We start from the raw sequence: 24,839 nt of genomic DNA, 5'->3' as shown, positions 1-24,839 counted from the left end.
AGATGCCCTGTCCCTTCCCTCTCAAGGCCGGGGGAGGATGACGGGCATTTGGGGCCAAAGCCTTTTGGGGCTGTGGGTCAGAGCTGATTTTTCACAAGGCCTGGCCCTTCCTCGCCCTCCCCTAGGAACTGCCATCCACAAGCCTGGCCGCTGGTTCGTGGAGCTGGTCTCTGCTCGTCAGCTCTGGGCTTCTGCACCAGGCCCCGGGGCCAACACAGCTCCTCTGGTTTGAGAGCTCTTCTGACCCATCGTGGACCCTTATCCCAGACCGACAAAACCCATAGAGTTTACGTTCATGTACTCCGTCAGCAAGGACTTCCTGTTTTTAAGTTCAGAAGATTTCTTTAAAAACACAAACAAATGGAAGATGTTTTGGACCTTGAGTAAATATTCCCTAAGAGCATTTTGTGTGAAACATGAATAAGCAACATATGGGCTATGTTTCCTTCAAAACACACACGTTTCAAGGAAAGGGAACTAGAAAAACACATCCTAGATTTCTGCTGAGAGGAAGAAGATCTGGAAAAATTACAAATATTTTTTTTTCCAGTGGTTAATTGCTTAATTATAGCAGCTAAATACAATTTCTGGGGCTGGTATTAGAGGGAGGTCCACACTGCAAGATCTCTGCCCCATCATCCCCCATCTCTGGCCCCCCTGCCCCGGCCCCTGTCCTCCATCCCCCATAGGGTCTCTGTCCACTGCTGGCAGAGCTTGGCATCAGCCCCAGAACCCAGGCCCGCTAGAGCTGGTGGGAGGGCAGGGCCACCTCCTGATTTCCCAAGTGAAGACTTGTTGCCCGGAGATGGTCTCCAAGCTTGTTCGGGGTGTAGAAGCTTCTGCTGGAACCACCACCAGGATCTCTGCTGCACGTCAGCCATTGGGCACAGAGAGGACGGCACCTAAACACACAAAAGCAGCTGGCAGCTTGCCTCAGGCCCCTTTCTCTTCTGCAGCAGAGGAGACCAGCTTGAGTCAGTTGAAATGGAAAGGGGATTTCCTGGGAAGAGGCTGGGGTTTCTCCAGGCAGCGTGGAGTGAGCAGGTCTGGGGCCTCACCTCTGCGAACCATCACTGACAGGGCTCCGCTCTCAAGGCCGAGTCACCTTCCGGGCCCGGTGCGGTGCCCTTCCCCCACACCAGGGCGACCTCCCCACTCCTCTCGCTGCCCCCTTGGCAGGTGCCATGGCCCCAAACACCCCTCACCAGACTCTCGTGATGGTTTGGGGTCCCCAGCTTTATATATACGCCTCCGAAGTACACCCCCCCAACCCTTCTTTCTTTGGAGAAATATGTATTTCAAAAAACAGCAGTTAATCCAGCAACAACTCATCATTGATTTCAACCGCGGCACTGGTCAAAAGACACTGTGCATTATCTCATTTAACAGCACAACCTCTCAGAGGTCCTGCTATTGTGTTCTGTTGTCATCGGCACTGCAATAGGAAACTAACTCACAAAGCGTTCCAGCCGGGAGGGGACTTGCCGCATCACTTCAGCTGCACCTCCCCAGGGCCATGGTCACGGGGCGTCTGGCTTGCACCCCACACACCCAGCACAGAGCCCGGCGCGGCCTGCTCCCTGCAGGGCCTGGCCTGGGAGGGAAAGCAGGGTTTGGTGAGACTGAGTAGGTTCAGGACAAGCCGTTATGTGCTACGTTCACAGCCTCACGATCAGGACACATGACCCCTTCCAGCAAGTCCTGAGCCCCCCTCCCTACCACGCTCTTTTTCCGGGGAAGCTCAGCGTATGGCTGGAATGTAACCTCCCACCTACGGTAGGGTCTTTGCCTTGTTGAGAAGTGTCGAGCAGGGACCTGCTTGCACAAGAGTGTGCTGTCAGGAAATCCGTCTCACGGTGGCCCTGATGACGGGTTAGCTCAACAGGCACTTCGGGCAAGTGGGTCATTTCACCTTCCTGCCGGGACCAGGGACAAGAACACGAAGAGCAGAGCGGCCGACAGGTGGGCGCAGGGAAAGGGGACGTGCACGGGCCACCCTAACCCTGCACCCCTGCATCCTTCCATCATGTTTCCTGAACTTGAGAGGGAGTGGTGGGGATGGAGGGGACTAACCTCTTCCCTCCTTGTCTTTTCCTCCCCTCCCCTCCCCTCCCTTCCCTTTCCTTCCTCCCTCCATCCCCCCCATCTTCTCTGCCCCTCTCGCCCTCCTTCCCTCCTCGTCTCTCTCTTTGTTCCACAGAGGATTCTGAGACAGCTGAAGTAAGTCTCTACGATCTATTCTTTGCGTGCCAGGCCCCTGGGTTCATGAAGACATGCTGCTTTGTTCTGAGTCAGCAGGACAGTGGGCCAAGCGTGTGGCCGTCACCCGCCCTGGAAGCCCCTGCGATGCTGCCGGGGGCCTCTGCAGACTGACCAGGCTGTTCTGAGATGGTCCGCCTTCCAGAGTTGGTCCTCAGGCACCGCTTGCATTCCTCTCCAGAAACGTGGGAATTTATGGGGTGTATCTGACCAGCCTTGTGGCCCTGGCCTGAGGCTGGCCCCAGGGTCTTCGTGGTCAGGCGCTGCCCTGAGGCTGGGGTGGTCTGCTGCCCCCAGGGCTTGGAAGGAGCAACGCAGTTGCCTTCCTGCTCCAGGCGTCACCCTCAGGCTGGATGGTGGCCTGGAGACGGAGGCAGCCGCTGACCTGGCTCCCTCCACCCCTGGTGCCCGGCCTGGAGGTGACATCACACCCTCTCAATGATGTTTCGGAGCTCTGAGTTATGCACTCTGCTTCTTCCAAGTGGCATCTGTTCTCCCCTTTTCCTGGGGCTAAAAGGGATGATGGAAAGAGAGAGCATTAGAGACCCCTGCTCACCTGTAGTGAACATAAGTGAGTCTGTACGTTACTGACAGTACCACACAAAGGTGTGGCCCAGTTTCTACCTGAACAGAGAGCTACTGTGAGGACACCCACACAGTGAGGAGAGGCCCCAACAGTGGTGGGGGTGGAAGAAAGTCCCCCCGACCCAGGGCAGCCTCTGCTCCCTGACCCCTGACCCTTGCGTCCACCAATTCAAGCTGCTTGAATGCCTTGGAGGTGTGCACACATGTTGGGTAACAAGATGCTGGAGAAAACCACTGAATATTAGAAGTGCCTTGTCCCCTTCAGGGTCAGGCACATGGCCAGCAGTGTGGACAGCGGGCGGCCCTAGATCTGGGTCCTGAGAAGAGGCAGGTAGGGTAGGACAAATAGGCTGTGAGGGAGCCTCAGGCTCGGCCCTTCCTCTTCACAGGGTCAGAACGGGGTTGAATCAAAACAGATCCCGATGTAGGCGAGGAGGGCCTTCTGCTCAGTAAGGGAGGGGCCATTGCAGCAGGGAGATGGTCAGACCATGAGGTCTGCCAGGGGCCCTGAGGGCAGGCGGGGGGGGGGGCATCTTCTTTGAAAGGGTGGGTCAGCGAGGCCAGCAAGGACCTATGGGTGGGGAAGGGCAGGGGCCTGACAGGGAGGTATCCTGACAGCACAGTTCTCGGGAGGGGGCTTAAAGAGGGGTGTTGGGGAAGGGTGTCCGCATTCCGATGAGCTCAGGCTGCATTGGGCCAAAGTCCAGGGGCCTGGTGGGGGATAAGGAGAAGCTTCACTAAAGTTTGGGTAGCTCAGGTGAGCCAGGTGAGCGGGTGTTTGTCTACGTTGGTCCAGAGGCGACAGGCAACTCAGCTAATCATTTACGAGGCCACACCTGGGCATGTGGGTGTGTATGCGGTCCTGTCATAGGTGAGCAGGGAGGTCATCTGTGCGTCTCATCAAAGTTCCCTGGGGGGTGGTTCTTTGCAGCGAGCCGCTGCCAGGAACAGAGGGAGGGCAAGTTCTTAAAAGAAGGGCCAGGCTCAGGGGAGCTCGACATAGTCAACACCCAGGACAGCGTCACCTTGGTAATTTGTCCTTCCCGTCAAGGCCCAGTCTTAGAAGAGTTAAAAATGAGACTCACCCCAATGCAGAAGGAATACAAGCCCAGTATTGCATTTAGCTCATCAGTGAGGGAGTCAGTAAGGGGGAGGAGCTAATTCAGAACGGAGTAGGGGATCAGGGTTCCAGCCTCCTGCCTCCCAAACAGCATCCCGAGATAAGTTTACTGCCTCAGGACCAACAATGGCTGGTTAATGCCCTACAGGGCAATAAAACTGTGATATTTGGGATTATTTTCCTACAGGGCAGAAATTACATGCATCTGTTCTAGACTTGGTCTCTAATGTACTGTGTAATTTCACAGTGTCTAACCTCAAATCATAGGAAACGGCAGGTCAAGTACGCCCCGTTCCCCCAGATAATTGAAGAATCCTTGGGTACTCTTGTTAAACATCACCCAGTGTGGTCATAGAAGGTCGTGCCACCCACTTTTTGGCCCTTTTGACACATTTTAAATACTTTTCCTAATATCTCCAAGAATTTATAGAGGGCCTGCTCAGGAACTGACCCGTCCAAAGCATGTCCACACCATGACCTTGTTCCAGGCAAGCTTTTCAACACAGAGAACAGAGGTTTGGGGACCAATCTTTTTATGCCCACAGATGGCAGGGAGGTGATAATCTTATTTTCTTCTTTGGTGCCATTGTATTTTCCACAAGGACTATTTGGGGAAACTTTGAAGTGTTAAGGGGGGAAAAGAGCCTGTTTCTATTAAGATTACCCCCCCAGAGAAAAAGCTGGTTAGAAATCTTCAAAACAAAAATATTCTCCTGAGGGCAGAACAATACAAGGTCTCAGTAGCCCAGTGTGATGAGAAGGGCTGCCATGCTATTCTTAGTTCTTCCATGAGCCAGGAGGCCTTGTTTGCACACCTAGATGAGCCCACCTTTCCTAACATCATCACAACTCATTCTAATTAGTCTGTGAATAGAAACTCACTGTGAACCTGGCTACTCCTCATGTCCAATTTTTGCCTCCAATCTCTGTTAAGTCACTTGAACATCATGTAGCAGGAGGAATCCAGCGATTTTGTTAACAAAAATAAGCTGACTTATCAGGTTTTAACAATCAGATTGGAAAACAGGAATCATTTGGTAACCTTCCAGTTAACATGTGGACAATGTGATGTTTGTTCTCAGCAAACCCTTAGGTTTTCTAAACAATTTAATTGCCTGAGTTATTTATAGAGAAAGTGATTTTTGGGAAATTAACGGGAGACAACAGTGCTCCCCTGAGTAGCTGAGCTCAATGTTCTACCAGGTATGGAAAGACATGTGCATAGGCTCATTATCTCCAGAGGAAGCAAAGGCAGCAAAGGAGAAGTGAGGACACAAGCTTTGCGTCATAATCCGCAGAGAGGACGGAGGAGGGGGAGGGGAGGGAGGAAGAAGGATGGCTTAGAGCTTCATCTCTTACTCAGCCTCACACTGATTTTTCTTCATGGCAATTATCTCCACAGGACCTTCAATACATTCTGCTCTGTTTGTTATCTGTTTCTCCTCACCTCCTTTGCCCCAAGTGGAATCGAAGCCCCGTGAGGGCAGACGTTCTTTATTGCAGTGGTCCCCAACCTTTTTGGCACCAGGGACCCGTTTCGTGGAAGACAGTTTTTCCACGGACCGGGTGGGTGGGTGATGGTTTCGGGATGACTCAAGTGCATTACATTCATTGTGTACTTTATTTCTATTATTATTACATTGTAATATATAATGAAATAATTATACAACTCACCATAATGCAGAATCAGTGGGAGCCCTGAGCTTGTTTTCCTGCAACTAGACGGTCCCATCTGGGGGTGATGGGAGACAGTGACACCCAAAGTGTGTTGCTTATGTCCAGTCTACTCCGTGATCTTGTTTTGGTTGCTGTCACTGCGGAAAACCCTGCTTCGCAAAGATAGGGTGTTGGAAATGCAAGCAGGCTTTTCAGTGCTTTTGTGGCCATCTCAGGATATTCCGGCTTGACTTTAATCCAGAACGTATGGTGATTTGAAGTTGTCTCAAACATACTTCTAAGGGCACCATCATTTGCGATCTCAAGCACTTGATCCTCTTCTAGCACAAAGTCGATTCACCTGGCTTATTCACAAATGGGTCGTGGATCCATTCTTTCCCAGTTTGGGGGCCTTTTGTGGTTGGGAAGTAATGCTCAAACTCTTTTGAAAGCTGAGATAGGTGATCCTGCACTGGCTGGGAGAAAGAAGGCCCTGCCTCAGTCTCTTTCAAAATCTCCGCTAAGAGCTTCCCTGGTGGCGCAGTGGTTGAGAGTCCGCCTGCCGATGCAGGGGACACGGGTTCGTGCCCCGGTCCGGGAAGATCCCACATGCCGCGGAGCGGCTGGGCCCGTGAGCCATGGCCGCTGGGCCTGCACATCCGGAGCCTGTGCTCCGCAATGGGAGAGGCCACGGCAGTGAGAGGCCGCGTACTGCGAAAAAAAAACAAAAACAAATCTCTGCTAATGTTTGAAACAGGTCAAAAATCCCAATGTTCACTCGTCGCCCCCCTAATTCCAGTTTGTCTTTGAATGCAGCCACTTTATCTGATGACTTGAACACAGCTGTCGTTCTCCCCTGAAGTGACAGATGGAGTTCGTTGAGCAGGTTGCATGTGTCACACAAGTAAGCAAGTTTTGTGACCCATTCTGTGTCACTGAAATGTGCTGCCAGTGGTGACTGTTTTTCTAAAAGAAATCTCTGGAGCGGCTCTCGTAACTCAAAAACTCTGGCCAGTGATCTACCTTTAGGAAGCCATCTCACTTCTGTGTATAAGAGAAGACGTGTGTGCTCTGCGTCCATCTCCTCACAGAGCTGCGCGAACAGATGTGAGTTAAGGGCATGTACTTTAATGTGGTTGATAATTTTAATCACATCCTGCAAAACATTGTTAATTTCAGGTCACATTTTTTGGCTAGGCAGCATTTCTCTATGGATGACACAGCGCATAGACTCATTCAGAAGCGACTCTTTGACTCAAGTAGTTAAACCAGAAAGCCGTCCGGTCATGGCAGCCGCTCCGTCCATGCATATACCGACACAAAATGACACATTCAGGTTTCCTGATATGTAATCATTCAAAGACTTGCATAGTTCTGCAGCTGTGGTGTTGGTTGGCAACAAAATTACACATAACATATCCTCATGCACATCCTCCTGAAAAATATGTCGCACAAAAACATGCATTGTTGCCTCGTTATCAACATCGGTAGACTCGTCAACCTGGACTGCGTACCACAGTGACTCATTAATCCTAACAATTGCGCCTCAGTATCCTCTGCTATTTCATCAGTTTGTCTAGTTATGGTGCTAGCCGAAAGAGGAACACGTGCCACCTTTTGAACTGCAGCCTCTCCTAAAAGTTCACGACAAATGTCCTTACCAGCAGGCAGGATCAACTCTTCAGCAATAGTAAAGGGCTTCTTAGCTTTAGCAATGCGGTTAGCCACCAAGAATGATGTTCTCAGTGCAGACACATTTGATGAATTGGTGGCCTTCAATAATTGCTTCTGTTCTTTGTGTTCATGTTTTTTTTCTTTTGAAAAACTCCGAAAACGTGTCTTTTAATGCAGGGTGCTTGGTCTCCATGTGGCGAAGCAATTTTGAAGGTTTCATGGCTTCGTTGGATAGCCGGTCGCCACATATTACACAAAGCGGGCTTGGAGAATGTGAATCGCCTGTTGCACTGAACGTGTAATTTAAGTAGGACTCTTGGTATTTTCTTTCAAATGCAGCTTTCTTTGGGTTGGCAGTCTTAGAGTCTTCTGCTGTCTCATCATTGGGTCATTTCCCTTTTTCAAAGAAGTTCTCCAGCAACGTTTGTTTTTTACTCATTTTGTCTCGGGTTAGCCTGTGGGCTTACCAAAACCGTGACTGAGACAAGTGCGCAGTGCGGGAAAGCGGCACAGACGAAGTGGTAAATAAAATAATGGGCGGGCTACTCGCGGACTAAAATAAGTGTTGGATTCTGACTTAAAGCCTGCACCAGAGGCAGCTTGTCACTTGCCACTCACTGATAGCGTTTTGATATGAGTCTGCAACCAATTGATTTCTTATGGTTTCTGTGCAGTCACACCTCTCTGCTAATGATTATCTGTATTTGCAGCCGCTCCCCAGCACTAGCGTCACCGCCTCAGATCAGCAGGCATTAGATTCTCATAAGGAGCGAGCAACCTAGCTCCCTCGCACGCGCAGTTCACCGTAAGGTTCACGCTCCTGAGAGGATCTAATGTCCCCGCTGATCTGACAGGAGGTGGAGCTCAGATGGTAATGTGAGCAATGGGGAGCGGCTGTAAATACAGATGACGCTTAGCTTGCTTGCCCACCACTCACCGCCTGCTCTGAGGCCCAGTTCCTAACAGGCCACAGACTGGTACCATCTGAGGCCTGGGGGTTGGGGACCCCTGCTCTATTGCTTCATTGTTGCTGCTTGAACTGTGCCTGGTACACAGCAGGCATTCTGTATACATAATCATAGATTTGGGGGATGGGCAGACATCTTGGGGAGCTTGTGGAACTTGGGGCTGGAGCTGATATCTGGGCTATACATCAAACAAGTCACCTTTTTAAGAAGGAAAAATCATGGTTTATAATCTTGAGGTGCCGCTGGGCCTTCTGGAGCCAGCACCCCCAGCGTGGCTTTCCCTGGCATGGCTCTCCCTGGTATGGCTCTCCCCCCAGCATGGCTGAAGGTTGGGAGCTCTTCCTCTCCTCCCTCACCTGCTCCTCGGGCAGTGGGTGTGCCCTGAGATCCACGTCGTTTCCTTCCCCTGGACCTTCCCACCCCCTCTACCCCCTCTGCCATCATCATTCCCTCCTCTCCTGCTTTGCCTGAGCTCCCGTTCAGCCTTCAAAGCCTGGCCATGAATGGCCCTTGTGACCCCACCCGAGTGGCTTAACACATCCCTCTTCGTGCCGTGCCCTCATTCTGAATCTTTGTCTATAAAACTGCTCTGAGTGATATAATTTCACCACAACTAAGGGGGCAAGTCACACGTTAAGTCGAGTTTCTGGTCTGGGATGATTTGAAGAAGAGGAAGGGCCTGGGGAGGGGACACGGGCCAGCGGACGTGTGAGGGCTGCTAGAGGGTCACGGAGCACACTCGCTCACGTCCCCCTTCAGCCAGGCTGGGCTCCTTTCAGGAGTCCAGTGACCAGGAAACCCTCCCAGCAGCAGAGAACATCCTTTCTCCTGGTGGCACAGACAAGCTGGATCTCAACGAGCAGCGGGTGTGCGGGCATCTGTTGGAGACACAGACCCCCTGCAAGACGTCCTCCCAGCTTCAGGACGGCATTGGAGCTTGACTGAAAAGGGATGCGTTGTGTAGATTCTGAGTGTGAGCTCAGTACGGTGAGCAGGGGCTGCTGTGAAGGATACTTACCCTATAAGTGATAACAGTGCTACCAACAACGGCAGTTAGCCATGAAGCGTCTCTTGGTACCAAGCACAATAGGCGGGTTCCTTAACCGTCCCAGTGTGCCAAGGGGCCACACCAAGTCACCACGAGCCATCCCAGCCTCGCAGGCATGGTCAGAACAGCTGTCAGGGCAGCCTCATGAGTAAGCAGCTCGAGGGACATTTTGAGCCGGAGGGGAGGCGAGCCGTCCTGCAAACCTGGCTTCTGAAACGCGAGGGGGTTTAACCCTCCTCCTGAACTGGGCCCTGGTGACCGACCACAGGTGGAATCCCATTTTCCTTCTCTTTCCTTTTTCCTTTAACACATGCGTGGGGGACAGGTCACGGGGCCTTTTTGGTCTGGGAAAGCTCTCCACCCCATCAGCTGTTTGCAGCTGCTGCATCGTCCTCCTCTGGGAATGAGGGGTTGTCCTCTGTCACCCTCAGGATAGGCTCCGCAAACAAGGGCCTCTCCCATCCAGAAAAGGTGAAGGGGCTGCCCCAGCTCCTGAGTGCCTGATGGCTCTCCGGGTCCCGAGCAGGGCCTGGTCTGGGTCTCCTGGGTGGCTGACCTTCAGGATGGCACTTGGCAGGGCTGTCCCCCAACCCCCAAGGCAGCGATGAAGCCTCTGCACTCAGTATGTGGTCCAGGCCTGGAGAGAGACACCGAGGAAGGGGCCGGGGTGGCGGGGGGAGGAGACGGCCACTCCCAGAGTCCCACACACCAACCGCCCACAGCTGCCGTGGTCCTGTTCCTGTCTTCTGACCCTCACAGCGACCTGGCCACTCCCTTGGAAAGGTTTGTCCAGGCAGTTGCCAACATCCAGGACAGAGACTCTGGGGACCCCACCTCTAGAGCAGCCCAAGTGCAGTTTTATCTGGAAAGGAAAGAATAAAATGGGAAAAACGGAGCAGCTCCTCTGTTGTTGGCTTGTGACAGTTCCCATCCCTGGGCTGCTCACAGCCTCAGGCCGTCACCTCTGAGGGCTCCTGTGTCCTTGGAGAGAGTCCGACAGCTCACGGCTGTCGTCTGTTCCTCTGTGGCATCGTTCATCCAGACCTTCTGCTCCTCTTGGCTGTGGGTGGGGTGTTACTCAGAAGAGGACACCTCTGGTGTGTGCAGGGGAAGATCTGACCCCAAGCACCACCGTGGAAGTTCTCGTCTGTGCCCAGAAGCAGGCTCTGTGTGGAACAGACACTTCTTCCGGGGGGCTGGGCTTGTTACCTACGGTCCACCTGGCCCAGGTCCAGGCATGAATGTGGTTTCGTGCCCACAGGTGGGGAGGGTGGAGGAGGACCTTCCTGGAAGCCTTGCGGACAGAGCTTTTGGAATCCCAGCTCTCTCACCTGCGGGTGTTCGGCTGCTTTCATGTTGCCTCCGTTTCCACATCTGTAAAGTGGACGCGTTATTCCCTGTTTCACGGTGAAGACGGAATAAAATTGTGGCTGTAGATGTTGGCTCTAGAATATCCTAGGAAAGTCTTCCTAAGAGAAAAATAAAATATTTATGTACAAGAATGTTCACCAAAAAGTGATTTCTTAGAGGGAATAATGAGAAACAATCTGAATGTTTAGGGCATTTGTTAGATCCATCGAGGTTCATGCATTTATAGGGTACCAGGATGTGGTCTCTTCAGATGATGGTGAAGGTATATTTTCAGTGACACGAAAGGGTGTACACAAGAGATTATACATTTAAAAAATACAGGTTATCGAACCTTTTCTTTAGAACGGTCTTGGGTCGGGGGTCCGTGTTAGTCACGCTCATCACTCTTTTCCTACCCACAACTCCCCGTGGAGAGCCTCCCGTGGCCCGTGGCCCATGGCCTGCTTTGTGTCAGGGACCAGGAGAGCATGGCTGAACCAAGCTGAGCCAACCAGATTCGTTCTTTTGGGAACACAAACCGAGTCCTGGAAAGCAGACAGCTCTGAGCTCAAGTGCTGTTGATGTAACCACTGGGGAGGGAGGCATGTGGGTCAGAAGCCAACCAAGGGAGTCACCTGTTGCAGGGAGACTGGACTGGGGGCTAGAGAGGGAGGGCCCCTGGCCCCTGGGAGCGAGCAAGAGAGACAGAGAGAGCTCCAGAATGGCCACCATCATGGAGTTCAGCTGTGTCCCCTCCCCCTTGTCACCCATAGATGCCTCTCTGTCCGGCTCAGAATATTCCTTTGTGCTGGACATAATTTCCATTCTTTGCACCCAAATGACGGCTGACAAGGCAATGCTCTGTGAACACGTGGTTAAGACGCTTATTTCCGGGTAGAGGTAGTTCAGATATTTATTTTTCTAAAGTTCTCAGTATTTTCTATTTTTTCTACAACGATCATTCATGTATTAATTGTTAAAAAAATAAATGGAAAGGGCATCCACTTTGAAAACAGACTGGCAGCTTTTTATAAAGTTAAACTTTAACTTACCAGCAATTCCACTCTGAGGTACTTACCTAAGAGAGACGGCAACCTAGACCCACACAAAGACCTAACTTGAACGCCCACACCAGCTTCCTCCACGACGGCCCCGGACTGCACCAGCCCCGGATGCCTTTGGACAAACAACCCAGCTGTGGTCCATTGTACAGCGGGACACGACTCAGCAACAAAAAGGAATGACCTGGCGCGGGAGGCGACACCTAAGCAGGCAGACCCGAAGGAAAACTGTGAAATTTGGGGTAAGTGAAACTCATGTGTAGGGCAAAAGGCAGATCAGCGGTTCCCTGGTCTGGGGTGACTTGGGTGATTTTGAAGGGATGTGCCGAACCTTCGGGTGTGATGAAATATTCAGTATCTTAATTGAGCTGGTGGCTACACAGGAGTAGAGGTCTGTCAAAACTCATTGAATTGTACCCTTTATGGTCTATTTTATTCCATGTGTATAAAGCCTCTATAAAGTTGAAAAATTAATTGTAAAATAAAATAGAGCGAACCCCCCTGGGAGGACACATTGGGTCTTTGTTAGTTGCTAAAGTATTTGAGTTGCTGAAATGTGGCTGAGCATGGATGAAACGCCCACTGCCCGTGGCCCCGGGGGGCTGGGGCACTGTGCTCACGACGGAGGGTGGGCAGGGATGCAAAGCAAGGGCAGTGCCAGGGTCATGGGTGGGCCTGGCCACGGGCGGACAGAGGACAGAGTGAAGCATATCGTAAGTGTGGGGAGAGGAGCCCTGCGGATCGGAAATGAGACGTCCATGGGCCACTTGGTGAGCGGTCAGTGCCCTCCGCGGCCCCATGCCCTTCCCCGTTCAGGGCACGCGGGCCTCCTGCCTCTGCCCGAGGGCTCACTTGGGCCATGGGGCCTGCTAGTGTGCAGGACCGAAGTGGGGGGAATTAGCACCTTCCAGGAGCAGACCCCAACCTGTGACTCACGGCGGGGAGGGTAGAGGCACCCCGCCACCTCCCTCCGTGGGAAGCCCTGGTTGCCTGTAGCAGGACTGCTGTGTGGGTCACTCCCGTCTCTGTCTCAGCTCCGCCTCCCCACTCCGGTGTCCTGGGATCAGATAACCTATGAGCACTCGCATCCTTGTCTTGGGTCGGCTGCTGGGCGCGTACCACCTTGGCTTCTTCTGCCCTCTCTGGTCCCTGTAGGTCTGGCTCCGTGCAGCTGACATGGGGGTGCTATGGGCTGACTGTGTCCCCAAGTTCCTATGTTGAAACCTATTCCCCCAGCGTGATGGCATTAGGAGGTGATTAGGTCATAAAAGGGATTAGTGCCCACATAAAGGAGACTCCCGAGAGCCCCCTTGCCCCTTCCTCCACTTGAGGACACAGCGAGAAGATGGGCGCCTGTGAAGCAGGAAGAGGGTTTTCAGCAGAAGCTGGATGTGCGGTGCCTTGATCTTGGACCTGCAGCCTCCAGAGCTGGGAGGACTAAACTCCTGTGATTATGGTCCACCTGAGCTAGGTGCGTGGTTCTAGCTGCCCGGGCGGAGTAAGCTCGCCCCCTCCAGCTGTCTGAGGTCCTTGCCGTGACAGCGAGCGTCCTCAGTGTCTTCCACTCTGACCCCTGCTTCTGGGGCACTTCCTGTGGTTTAGGGACTCAATGATCTCACCAAGAGCACGTCAGCTTTGTCTCACCGCAGACTGTGGTCCAGAGCTCTGTGCTCCACAGGGAGATCTTTGTCTGGCCACAATGCCACTTCTGGGGGCGCGGGGAGAGTCTGCCCCCCCGAAGGTCCTCTTTTGCTGAGAGGGGAAGGGGCTACGTGTATCAGCAAGTCCTTCAGAGGAGCTAGTGTGCCGAGTGACGGGGATGCTGAAATAGTCACGAAAACACAAAACACAAACCAAACCAAACCTCCCTTGAAGCTGCCCTGCAGCCAGTGTCCATGTGTCCTCTTCTTACAGACTGAGGACGGCCTGAGGAAACTCCCTCTGAGGATGGGCCCTCGGCAGGGGTTCTCGGGTGGGGTTCAGCTGTCCTCTGCTTGCATTTCTCAATTAGCATTTTCTAAAGTAAAATTTCTTAAAAAGAAAGTAAACCCGGGAGGACTGGAGCGGAGGCAAAAGTCCCGAGCGGCAGCACGCGTCATTCTTTTCTGGCCATGTGCTCTCTCACCCCTGCGGTGGCCGGGGCACGGTGGCCCACCTGGTGGTGTCCTGCCGGGGCCTCCCCCTGACTTCCCACTGCCTAAAGGAAGAGAGAGCAAAAGGATGCATTTGTGTCCTCTTCTCCACGGAGTTCCCAGAGTGGCCTTTTACAACATAACTCAGGTCCTGCCACGCCTGCTTGGACATGGCTTGTCAGCACACGACGTGTCCCCATCACCTGTGACGGAAGCTGTGCTGGCCTCTGCCCGTAGTCCCCAGGCCTTCTCGTCGTGCCCTGGCCCTGCTCCGCTCGGCTACACTGACCTCTTTGCACACTCGAGCTTCATCAGGCTCCAGGGCCATGCAGCTCTACGGAAAGCCCCGCCCAGGGTCTTTGCAGCGGCTCCACCCTGAGTCTGGGTCAGAGGCCACTCTCCCTGGTCGTCCTGCCACGGAGGCGCCCCACCCAGCCACGGTCACAGAACCGTTTGGTGTGAGTGCTGGCGCTGCACCTCTTCCTGTTTAGCTGTTGGTTTGATGTCTGCAGCTCCCACCCAGAGCACAAGCCCCTTGAGCACGGGGACTTGATCTGTCTCTGCGTCTCCACCCCGGCACCCACTGTAGTGCCGGCCACAAGAGCCCGGACGCATGTGGCCTCTGATTCTCAAAGCTCTCCCTGCGCCCAGAGATGAAACAGCCACAGTGGCATGGCCACGACACTCAAGGTCCCCTGTCTGGCATCCTTAGGTTATGAGTAAAATTGTCCACACTGTTGACGTTTAGACATGTATGTATGTTTGCAAAAGTAAACTGCAGTTTCCAGACATTGTTCTAAAATATATTAAACACAGACTTGTGGGTCTTCAGGAAACAAGTGGGCGGCACCGACACAGGCCTCTTCCTGAGCTGTCGGGTTTGAGCACGCAGCTCACCTGCTGCCTTAGGCTGCTCGCCGCCAGACCCTTGGGGGTGTCAGTGCCAGGAGCGCGATGGAGCTGGCGGTGCGGGGCCCCTGAGTGGCAGGCGCTGCTCGAGAAACGTGCCAGGGGACACAGCCCCGGCTTCACGCAGGGAGGGCCACGCAGGCTGGTTCTGATGAGAAGTTTTGCGCCTCTTTGGCCTCAGAGCCTCGGGGTGCTGCCAAAGCAGCTGAGACGTGAATTTCAGAAGCTGAGTGCAGTGAGGGGGAAGGCCTGGGGCAGGGGAGAGGGTGGGTTAGGGGATACACAGGTTGAGGGGGGACAGAGGAAGGGGGATGCAGCGGGACGGGCCTGGGAGAAACCATGAACCACAGCTCTCGTGCATTTTGGTCACGTGGGTAATGGAATAAACTTGTTTTTCGGTATTTCCAGAATGTGTGTTCTCTTTCTCACAGCTGATAGCGTTTCCCTGGAAAAGGCCCCACATGGACAGACCTGGGAAGAAGCTCTCAGAGCAGCCAGTGTCTGACCCAGGGCGTGGCCCACGGGCAGTCCTGCTGCCACCTGGGAGGGGAAGTGGCACTCTCACCCTGGCCTAATGTGACAACAGGCCGGGAAGGAGGCATATCTGTAAGGCCAGGTGCCCTGGGATAGCCGTGCGAGCTTGTGGCCAGGCCCTCGCTGCGTGGGGAGAGGGGGCAGCACGGGAGCCCCGTTCACCAGCCAGGTCACCTCCCCAGGATGGACTTGGGAACTGGCCTGGTTGAACTTCCTTTCCCTCCCTTTCTTGCGCTTCTGCCACCAGACAGGCTCCAGAGAGCGGGAGGGAGGGAGAAGAAAGGTGACACTAAGTCCTGTCGAATGAATGGCGGGCGGATGGTGGATGGAGGATGGCGGACGGAGGATGGAGGATGGCGGATGGCGGATGGAGGATGGAGGATGGAGGATGGCGGATGGCGGATGGCGGATGGCGGATGGAGGATGGCGGATGGCGGGGCCTCGGGGTCCCCATGGCCGTGAGGGCCATCAGGTGCAGCCTGCCTGTTTCCCCCACCCCCACGCTGCCCCATTCAGCTACACCAGCCCCGGAGGTTAGAGGAAGACTTAGGGTTCTCGGGGAAGTACCCTCAAACCTTGTTCCTCATCAGGATGGTCTGGAGTAAACCCAGAAGACCTGAGAAACCGGAGTCTCTGGGGGCGGGGCCTGGGCATCAGCATTTTGTACAGCTTGCCGGTGATTCTGATGAGCAGACGGGCTGCGCCTCATGGGTGTGAGGGAAGAAGAACTGAGCACGCCTCTGGGGCTCAAATTCCAGGTCACCAACTGTCCCCGGGACTGTTCATGTCACCTATAGTGTGCCCTGCTGCCCTCTGCGTCCAAGCAACCTCACCACCATGGATGTCCCCCCCATTCCCCCCTCCATCTTAATGGGCTTCCACGGCCTCCCCTGGCTTTCAGGACTAGGCCTCCAGGGCTCTGGTTGCCCGCAGCCTCCCTCTGTTCATTCCCTGCTTTCAGCCCTTCAGCCACGGGGCCTTCCGCTCCGCTCCTCGGCCGCGCTGCCTCGCCTGCCCACTCAGGGCTTTGTGAGCGCTGATTCCCGGCCCCCGTGCCGTGCCCGCCCTCCGCCATCCCTCCCTCCACCTCAGTGTAGCACACCCTCCTCTGAGTGAGCTCTGGCACCCGGCCTGGGGCTGGACCCCCAGCACGGCAGGGAGCCCGCTCACACGAGATGCTCAGTAAATCTTTGGTGCCTGAAGAGTAGATTCTTGTACGTGGTCCGGTGAGAAGAGGCTCACTGCCGCTTCCCCACCCCAAACCAGCCCTGTGGTCTGTCTGTCCCACCCCCAGGCATCCCGGGGGGGGACCCCTCCTCTGTTGAGGGGCTCTGTCTAACAGATGTGGCTTTCAGCTCCCACCCAGGCTGGGGACCTGGGGCCGGGGGTGGTCACCGTGCTTCTAGAGCCCCCTTGGTTCCAGGTGTCGAATCCGTGGCTTCTTTTGAATGTCCAGCCTTTATCCTTGAAGGCTGGATATATTGCTGGGAACCACCATACATAATGGAGCGTCAAACTGGCTGGGTAATGCTGTTTGCGGTAAAGGTTGGCAGTTTGGTCGTAAAGGATCAACGACACTTCTCCTTTGGGGCTTGTGAACGAGGCGATTCCAGACTGAAAAGATGAGGGGTGTATGTCATGAGTCCACACGTGGCAGGCCGTCCTGCTGTCCCGCCCTGGCCCCGGGCAGGGGGATGCCTGCCCAAGAGCTGAGGGTTCTAAGCCCATCATTCTAAGCCATTCGAGCAGCCGGCTTTACAGATGCTCCTACAGAATGCTCCAGATTCCTGCTGCTGATTTCCCAGGCTCCACGGGGCCTGGCCAGCAGAGGGCACGGTCCCCCCCATCTGGGAGTCAGGCCCAGAGCAGCCTCCCAGGGCCTTTGCTGCTCCAGGCTCACCCTTTTGGGCTGTCGAGAGCTGCAAAGAAGGAGTGGCTGGTGGGAGCTGGCTGAGGCACGGGGGGTCCCTGAGGGAATTCACAGCAGTGGATCCCTCCCCAAGGGGGTCCCCCAAGTAGAGCTCCCTGAAGCAGAGGGTGCCCAGGTGCCCCCTCTGCGGCTGCTTCTGCCATCGGTCCTGGCCCAGGCCCTCGTGTCCCTGGAACAGGCCCGGACCATCTGGAAGTCAGTCTCTCAGGGGCTGGCGCCCGGGACAGTTCAAGGAGAGACCCGACCTCCTCTTCGTGTCTGTGGGTGCGGAGTGGGGGGCAGGGAGGCAGCAGCCAAGGTATTTCATGTCTCTGTTGACAGATGCTGCAGAGAACCTTCTGACATGCCTGCCGGCCACAGTGCCGGACACTGGCTGAACCGAGATGTTAAGGCCTCACTCACGTGCTGTGCTGTCTGGTGGGGGAGATGGACGTTCAACACACAACTGAATCAATTAGGCCAAATTACAAACGTGATGAGTACACGGAAAACAAGAAGGGGTGCTAGACAGAGGAAAGTTGGGGTCCTACCAGCGCCAGGGGCTGGGGTCTGCTCAACGAGACCCTCTTCCTCCGGAAGGTTCGGTGCCAGGGCCTGACCCCACTCCTCCCGGGGTAACACCTCGGTGCCAACTGTCCCTTCAGCAGGGACGGCCTGGCCTTCACGGCCCGAGTTAAGTCTTTTCTGCTGCGAAGCTGCCCCCCTTCCCCCCAGCCCCCTCACAGCCGTGCTGGTTCCAGAAAGGCTCCTTCCCTGTTTTTATCATTACGTCGCATACATTGCTTTCTCTGCACTGGCTGTGAGCCCCTCGAGGAAAGGGCTCCACGATGGAGGGTGTAAGGATTTCTCGGGGTCCGTTTATCGGGCTCTTGCTCTAGCCAGCCCAGCGGGGGTCTGCGGTGTGCCCACTTTGAGCCAAATAGATGCCACAGGGGGGTTCAATGTGTCCTGATTTTATGAGGGGAAAGTCCTGTGTGAGAGCAAATGGGGAGAGAGCTGGGCAGCTGGGGCACAGTTCTCTCAGCCTGGGGGTGAGGGAGGCCTGTCCTCCAGGGTCGAGGATCTGTCCTCCTGCGCACGGGTGCACAGACACTTCCTGTGCACTGGGATTGCTCAAGAACGTCCAAACGCACAGTCATGGGGGATTCACCCTCTGTCAGAATCCCTGTCGTCTGAACAGTAAGTAAGTCCCTGATTGTGAAAGCTGGGCAGGTGGGGGCTTTTGGACGCCCCCCTGCTTCAGCCCAGGATGTTGTGAAGCCTTGAGCCTCTGCATCGCCTGGTTCCTCTTCCTGCCCCCCACCTGCCAGCGGAGATGGAGTAAGGCAGGGGTGACATACCAGCTGGTTCTTCCTCGGTGACACAGCCTCTTGCGTGAGTTTTCACAGGCAGAGACCCTGGAGGGTCCCACCGCACAGCCCTGAGGCCTGTGAAAAAGTGAGGGAAGCCTCAGGATGGTACAGCTCCAGAGGGTCTCAGAGGGGCCCAGAGGGGACACCACCCTGGGAGAAGTGTCTCTGCGTGTGAGGGGCTTGACCATGAGTAGAGGATGCCCCTGGGTGGCACTTTTCTGTGCAGGAGTCTGCAGAGCTTGGCCAGGGAAGTGCGTAAAAATTCACATGAGGAATGAAGTTTCCAAATTGTACACCCCTGCCATTCTCCTCCTGACACAGGCCTAAGAAAGGGAATTCTGGGCATTACATCTCAACCTCAGCTCTTTGGGGGACCAGTTTCTGTCCCCCAAACTGATGAGACGAGAGAGAAGAAGATGGGCCTGGGGTGGGAGGACAGGAAAGGAGGAGAGTCAGCCCATGTAAAATGCTGAGAGAAGGCACCCAGGGGACCGAAATAGAAAAGGCTGGAAGTAAGGAGAGTTTTTGCCATTAAAAGAGAGAGGTTACAGAATTCTTCAAGAAAAAGAGAATCAAATAGAGAGAATTTTAAGAAGTGTTTCTCTGGTCCGTAAGTTGGATGCCCTTTGGTATTTCCCCAGACCCTTGAGCGAAAACTGCAGCTAACTTTTCATTCTTTGGGTTTTGGTGCTGTGCTTCTATGAACGTGACTCCGCGTAGGGACTGGGCCACATGGAGCTCCAGTTTATATTTGGGAAACACACACACACACACACACACAATACAGAAACACATCTCAGAAATTCACTTTTAAGAAAACAGCTGAGATTATCCATCGCGACATGAGTACGTTCATCGACTGTTCATTCTTCTATTAAGCACCCATCTCTGTCTAACAGATGGATTAAGGTCCATCTTTATTCCCTTCACGGACCTATTTATTCTCCCCTCTTAGGCAAAGACGTCTGTGCTCTAGCCACCTTCAGAAGGCAGGATGCCCAGGCCAAGGAAGGAAGTGTCCTCTCTGGTTTAAATTTCACAGTGAAGCCTGCTTCAGAAATAAATCATCAAAAGAGATACCCTTCCCTCATCTGCTGCAGACAGCCCCAAAGTGTATCTAGCCCCGTGAGATCAGAGCTGAGTTCTGGGCAAGGTGAATGCCGACCAGCATCGACAAATTCCCCGGCATTTGTGGACGGCACAGCGGTCAGGCAGCTGAGAGCTGGCATGCCGGGGAAAGTGAAGCCCGGTGACAAGATGGTTGGGCATCCCTGGCTCCCGTTTAGTGCTTAATTACCCAGAGGAAAGGCCAACAATGGGGACTGTAAATTGTCCTTGGAAAACAGCCCTGGGAGTGGCTCCCCCTTTGTCCCCAGACCAGGACCCCCGCCCCTTTCCTGGGCCTGGAGGGGCCTCCTTCTCAGCTGCCGCTTCGCCTGGATCTCCTGCCTCTCCCCGGCCCACACATCCTCTGCATTTCCCTTCTCCAGCCACGCCTCGCCCCCTTCCTGTTTTCCTGGTCACCAAGGGAGGAAGGGAAATGTTACATGAAGCCCTTTTCTTTGTCTTCGCCCCCACTGATTCATAAGGAAAAGAATGGCTTCAGGTGTTTAAATAATGGGGTGCGATGAACCTATAACTCATCCCAGCACTTGTCTTCGGAAAGGCAGAGTCCCCAGGGCAAAGTCAGGGGTCATAGATCACCCCAAACACAAGCTTTAGTCACTTTTAATGCAAGGACAGCTTAATAGCTTCCAGGCTCAGATATTAAAATGAAACACTGCAAAAAAAATAATAAAACGTAATTTCCATTTTTCAGATTCCATTTCTTCTTTAAAATACAAATAGTGGCAAAGGCAAATCTTGGACACTCATGCAATGTGCTTGTCCCCAGTTTTTGGACACTACTGCTACGTACCGTCCCCAGATGTTGGCACCAGTACAAAGTAAGTTTTCCAGAATTGCTTCCATGCTGGTAGAGAATTACAATAACTGATTTCAAACCCAGAGAGACATAGCTGGGGGTGGGGATGGTGCAGGGGGTCTGGCCCCTGGGTTTGGTCTTCCCCATCGAGGAGACGTACGAGGTGGATCCTCCCCGGGTGTGATGCGGGGAAGCGGGCTGCATCCCTGAACGGCTACGTCCGATGTCCTCAGAGGCCCTGGCGGATGTGGCCTTTCCCTGCTGCTCCCTTGACCTGCACTTCCCTCCGGCTGATGCTATAGAACTACTTCTCTGAAATTTCTTGATTTGGACCAGTCTCCTGCTCTGGTTTTGTTAGGGTCCAGGCATGGGGCCCGGGCTTTCGTATTTTAATCACACAGTCACCAATGTTTATCTGGAAATGGTGATGGCAGGAGGATGCTGTCCAGCTGTGCCCAGCCACTACAGACTGTTAGTTGCCTTGAGATGCACTTGGTACGACTCCTGCCAGACTCAGCCTGGCCACAATGACACGAAATCGGGCAACAGGCTGGGGTCAGGGTGACGGGGCACTTGATCCCAAAGTGCTCCAGGGAGGCCCTCCCTGCAATGAGCTCTCCTCATGCTGTTTGATGAGATCTTCATGGTACCCTTGAGCGAGCAGATGGGGCTTTCGTGCCCTCAGAGACCAGCGGTGCCCCAGCGAGCCTGCCCTGCCCTGGGCTGCTTGCTCGGGGCTGTTTCTTTGCCGCATCCTGGCTGGTGGTGGGAAGATCTCTGCCCTACCTCTGTCCCCACCTCCCTCCAGCCGAAAACTCCAGTGATGGGGACGAAATGATCAATGTATTAAGAGCCGCTTACGAGGAAACAAATCCTCTCCCACTGTTAGGGAGTTGGATGGAGGTGAAAGTGGAAAGAGAAGTCTTCTCACTCTTTTCTGTTGGGTGGTGGAGAGCAGAAGACCCAGTCTCTGACCCAAAACCTTTCCCACGGGTCACAAACGGACTAGTTTTTAGACTCAATTGTCTCACAGCATCTGGGAGTTTGGAAGGGCCCAGTCAGAGCCTCTCCCCGAGGGGACGTGGAGGTACCCCACACACGGTGTGCTGAGTTCCTTAAAATTCAACAAAGGTGTGCTGAGCCTGCACTGGCTTCAGACTCCCATCTACACCTGCAGCCGCCTCTGCGTAGGGGTGCCCCCTCCTTACACCCAGCTGTCTGAATGGGACCACCTCTAACTAGGAGAGTGGTCCTATGGTGGGCTCCCTGCAGCGGTAGCTTCTGCCTAGCACATCCTGACCCAGAGCTGCAGCTGCCTATGGATGGGAAGAGGCTTCTCAGGAAAGAGGCCTTCGTTCCTGGGAAGAGGAGGGGCCTCAGCCTGCTGTTTCTGCAGCCCCTCCCCTGCCCTGGGAACAGGGGCTCAGGCCCCAGGAGAGAGAAAGGAGGTTAAGGCCTGGTGTCCATTACGGCTTATCTTGAACACAGATGTCAGCCTGTGCCCAGTCATCACAAGGGAACCCAGGCTTGGGGGGCTGGGAGGCTCTGTTTCCTTCTCTGAATGTTGTGATCGAATAAGGGAGGCATCTTGCTTGTATCCTAACTGCTCCCTGAGGAAAGGGCCATTAACCCCCTTAACCTGGAAAGTGGTTTGACCGCTCATGTTGGAGGCGGATGGTGCCCGGGCAGCAACAGGTGAAATTCTGTACTAGGGAAGAACCAAATCTGACTGCATGTTGGATCAGTTTCTTTTACTTTATCCTTTGCTTTCCACTGCTTTTTTTGGCTGAAAGGATAACATCTGTACATAATGGCCTGCCTCGGGGGACCCTGCCCCTCTGCCTGAATGTTGAACCAAAGTGCCTTTGTCCAGGCAAACATCCGGACCCTGTTCCACCTGCCGATGGCTGCAAGAAAGAAGAAACTAACACATCCCCTCCCCAAGGCTGGCCATTCCGGTGATATTTGCAAAACTTATGGCCTTTTTACTTTACTTCCTCATCTCCTCCCCCTCTCTGTGCTATAAAAGAAACTGGCATCCAAACCCCGATAAGATGGTTATTTTGAGACTTTAGTCCGCCATCTTCTCCGTCTGCCGGCTTTCCGAATAAAGTCGTATTCCTTTGCTTCAGCACCTCGTCTCTGATTCATTGGCCTGTTGTGCGGCGAGCAGAGCGAGCTGGGACTCGGTAACAAGTCTACCCATGTTATTTATTTATGTGTCACCTCCTAAAGAAAAAAGACAATTTCTGGGAGGTAGTTACGATTATCATTGTGTTGCTTTGGGTCGTCCATGAAAATTTTAATATAATTTGAATTCTAATATAGCTTTTAAGTTTACCACGAAAAGTCATTTTCTATCTATGGGCAAATAATTTATCTTCTGTTGGTTGGGGGTTGGGATGCCGTCTTTGGAAGGGTTCTGGTAAGAATGCTGGTCTGGTGAGGTCTCCTCCCAACACTCTTTCCATGCTGCCCCCATGAAGAAATCCCAGGCACTGCCCCAAGGCCCTGAGTTAAGTCCCAAGTACACGCTCCTTTCCCTTCTTTTCCAAATAGTAATCTAACATCACCGACTGTTTATATACGTCCCCATGCTTGAATTTTATTCCTAGTTGCAAACACAAATTGGCTAAACCAGTTTGCTTAAGAGGGACATGATTAATGCTTATTAACCAAGACACGTCTCCAAAAGCTAAATTCTGAAGCGTTTAGTCACACCTGACATGGCACTGTGCTGGGAGAGGGGGCTGTCCTCCGTGGGAAGACTCTGTCCTTGGGGAGGCAAGGACGTCAGGGTGACGTCTGTGACACTAGAGCCTGTGCCTTTGACTGAGAGTTGCTGTTTTCAGCCAGTCTCAGCTAAGTGACCTCAGAGCCTACCCAGGCTGGAAGAGCCACACCGATGACCATGCAGGCTCCCTCCCCCCGCACTGGGATGGGGGACTGTGTTGGAGGGTGACACGCGGTGACTGCAGTAGGAGAGAACAGCATGTGCCCTGAGCAAGTGCTTCACGTAAAGGGAGTGGCTGGTTTGGGGCGTCTGGTACATACAGACACTGGTCAGTGTCTTCAAGAATATAATAAAGTTGTACAAGAATCATCAGGTGTGAGGGGAGGCACTGCCTTTGCGTGGTGTTCTTATCATCCCTCAGAACAGACCGTCCCGTGATAATGTCACCGACCTCAGTCCCTAGGTGGCCGGCATCTCCTGCAGTGGAAATTAGGGTTTGCTCTGAGATTTTAGCTGGAAGGGGGACTCCCCCACAGGTGGCTTCCCAGCGTCGGGGCCCCATGTGGTCCCTGCCACGTGAAGCTGGGCATTGCGGCTGATGGAATGTGGGTGAGGGGATGGTCACCCCTGGGCTTACACAGCCCTTAGATTGTGTTTTGATGGTCCTGAGACTGCACCCAGACTCCTCCTGGCTGAGCCAAACATCCAGCCGTCCCTGAAGGCGCAGGGCCTGGGATGGGGCTGTGGTGGGTGTCCCACCCCGGGTGAGGCCCTGATGGTACAGCTGAGGCCGGCATCACGCTCAGCAAAAGAGCCGCACTCGTGAGAAATAATAAATTACTCTTGATTTAAGCCACTAGGGCTTGGGGTGGTTCACTGTGCGGCGAGAGGTACTGAGGCAGGCGTGGATGAAGCAGACGAGCCTGGGGCCACAGCTGACCGTGAGTCTCGGCCGTATGCCGCCTCCTCCCCGTGCTCGGTGGGCGTGAGTCACCGGGTTCTGTGGAGGGTGAGGTCAGGCCAGCAGGGGCCTGGGCGGGAGCCCTCGTGCTGTGGCCAGTGTCAGCATCACAGTGGGAGAGGCCGGGCCCAGCTGCCGGTGGTCAGCAGGAGTGCAGCAGCGCAGAGAGCGAGGCCCCAGCTTTCCCCGGGGTGGGCCTTCAGTCCAGCTCTCCGGGGTCCAGCCTTCCCGCCAAGTCTCCCTCCTGGGACGACCCCGGGGTTCTGGGGAGCCACCACCCACCCAGGACTTAAAAGGGAGAGGCGACCCTCTAAGTGTTTTCAGTGGCCCTGCAGAGCACAAGCCAGATGTGGGGTGTCCAGAGGGCGTGTGTGTGTGCATGTGTGTGTATGTATATGTGTGGTTGTGTGGTGTGTGTGTGGTGTATATGTATGTATAGGGTTCATATGTGTGCTGTGTGTGTGTGGTTGTATGTGTGTGTATGTGTGGGGTGTGGTTGTGTGTGTGTGGTGTGTGTATGTATGGTGTGTGTGTATGTATGTGTGGTGTGTATGTGGTTTGTGTGTATGTGTGGTGTGTATGTGTGATTGTGTGTGTGGTGTGTGTGGTTGTGTGTGTGGTGTGTGTGTTTGTGTGTGGTGT

At 54.0% G+C, this 24,839-nt stretch overlaps 1 long non-coding RNA gene across 1 annotated transcript; it reads left to right on the top strand.

Moving 5' to 3' along the window:
* The first annotated feature begins 1,934 nt into the window (after positions 1–1,934).
* On the top strand, positions 1,935–20,609 carry LOC113626454 (uncharacterized). Its single transcript, XR_003435160.1, has 4 exons — positions 1,935–1,962; positions 2,201–2,220; positions 11,716–11,963; positions 20,398–20,609. It is a non-coding gene; the product is annotated as an uncharacterized LOC113626454 (long non-coding RNA).
* The last annotated feature ends 4,230 nt before the right edge of the window (positions 20,610–24,839 follow it).

This window comes from Aethalodelphis obliquidens, unplaced genomic scaffold, assembly GCF_003676395.1.
Source record: "Aethalodelphis obliquidens isolate GAN/ISIS:26980383/991018 unplaced genomic scaffold, ASM367639v1 scaffold18, whole genome shotgun sequence".
In the NCBI taxonomy this organism is placed as follows: domain Eukaryota; kingdom Metazoa; phylum Chordata; class Mammalia; order Artiodactyla; family Delphinidae; genus Aethalodelphis; species Aethalodelphis obliquidens.
This window is presented reverse-complemented; position numbering and strand designations above follow the sequence as displayed.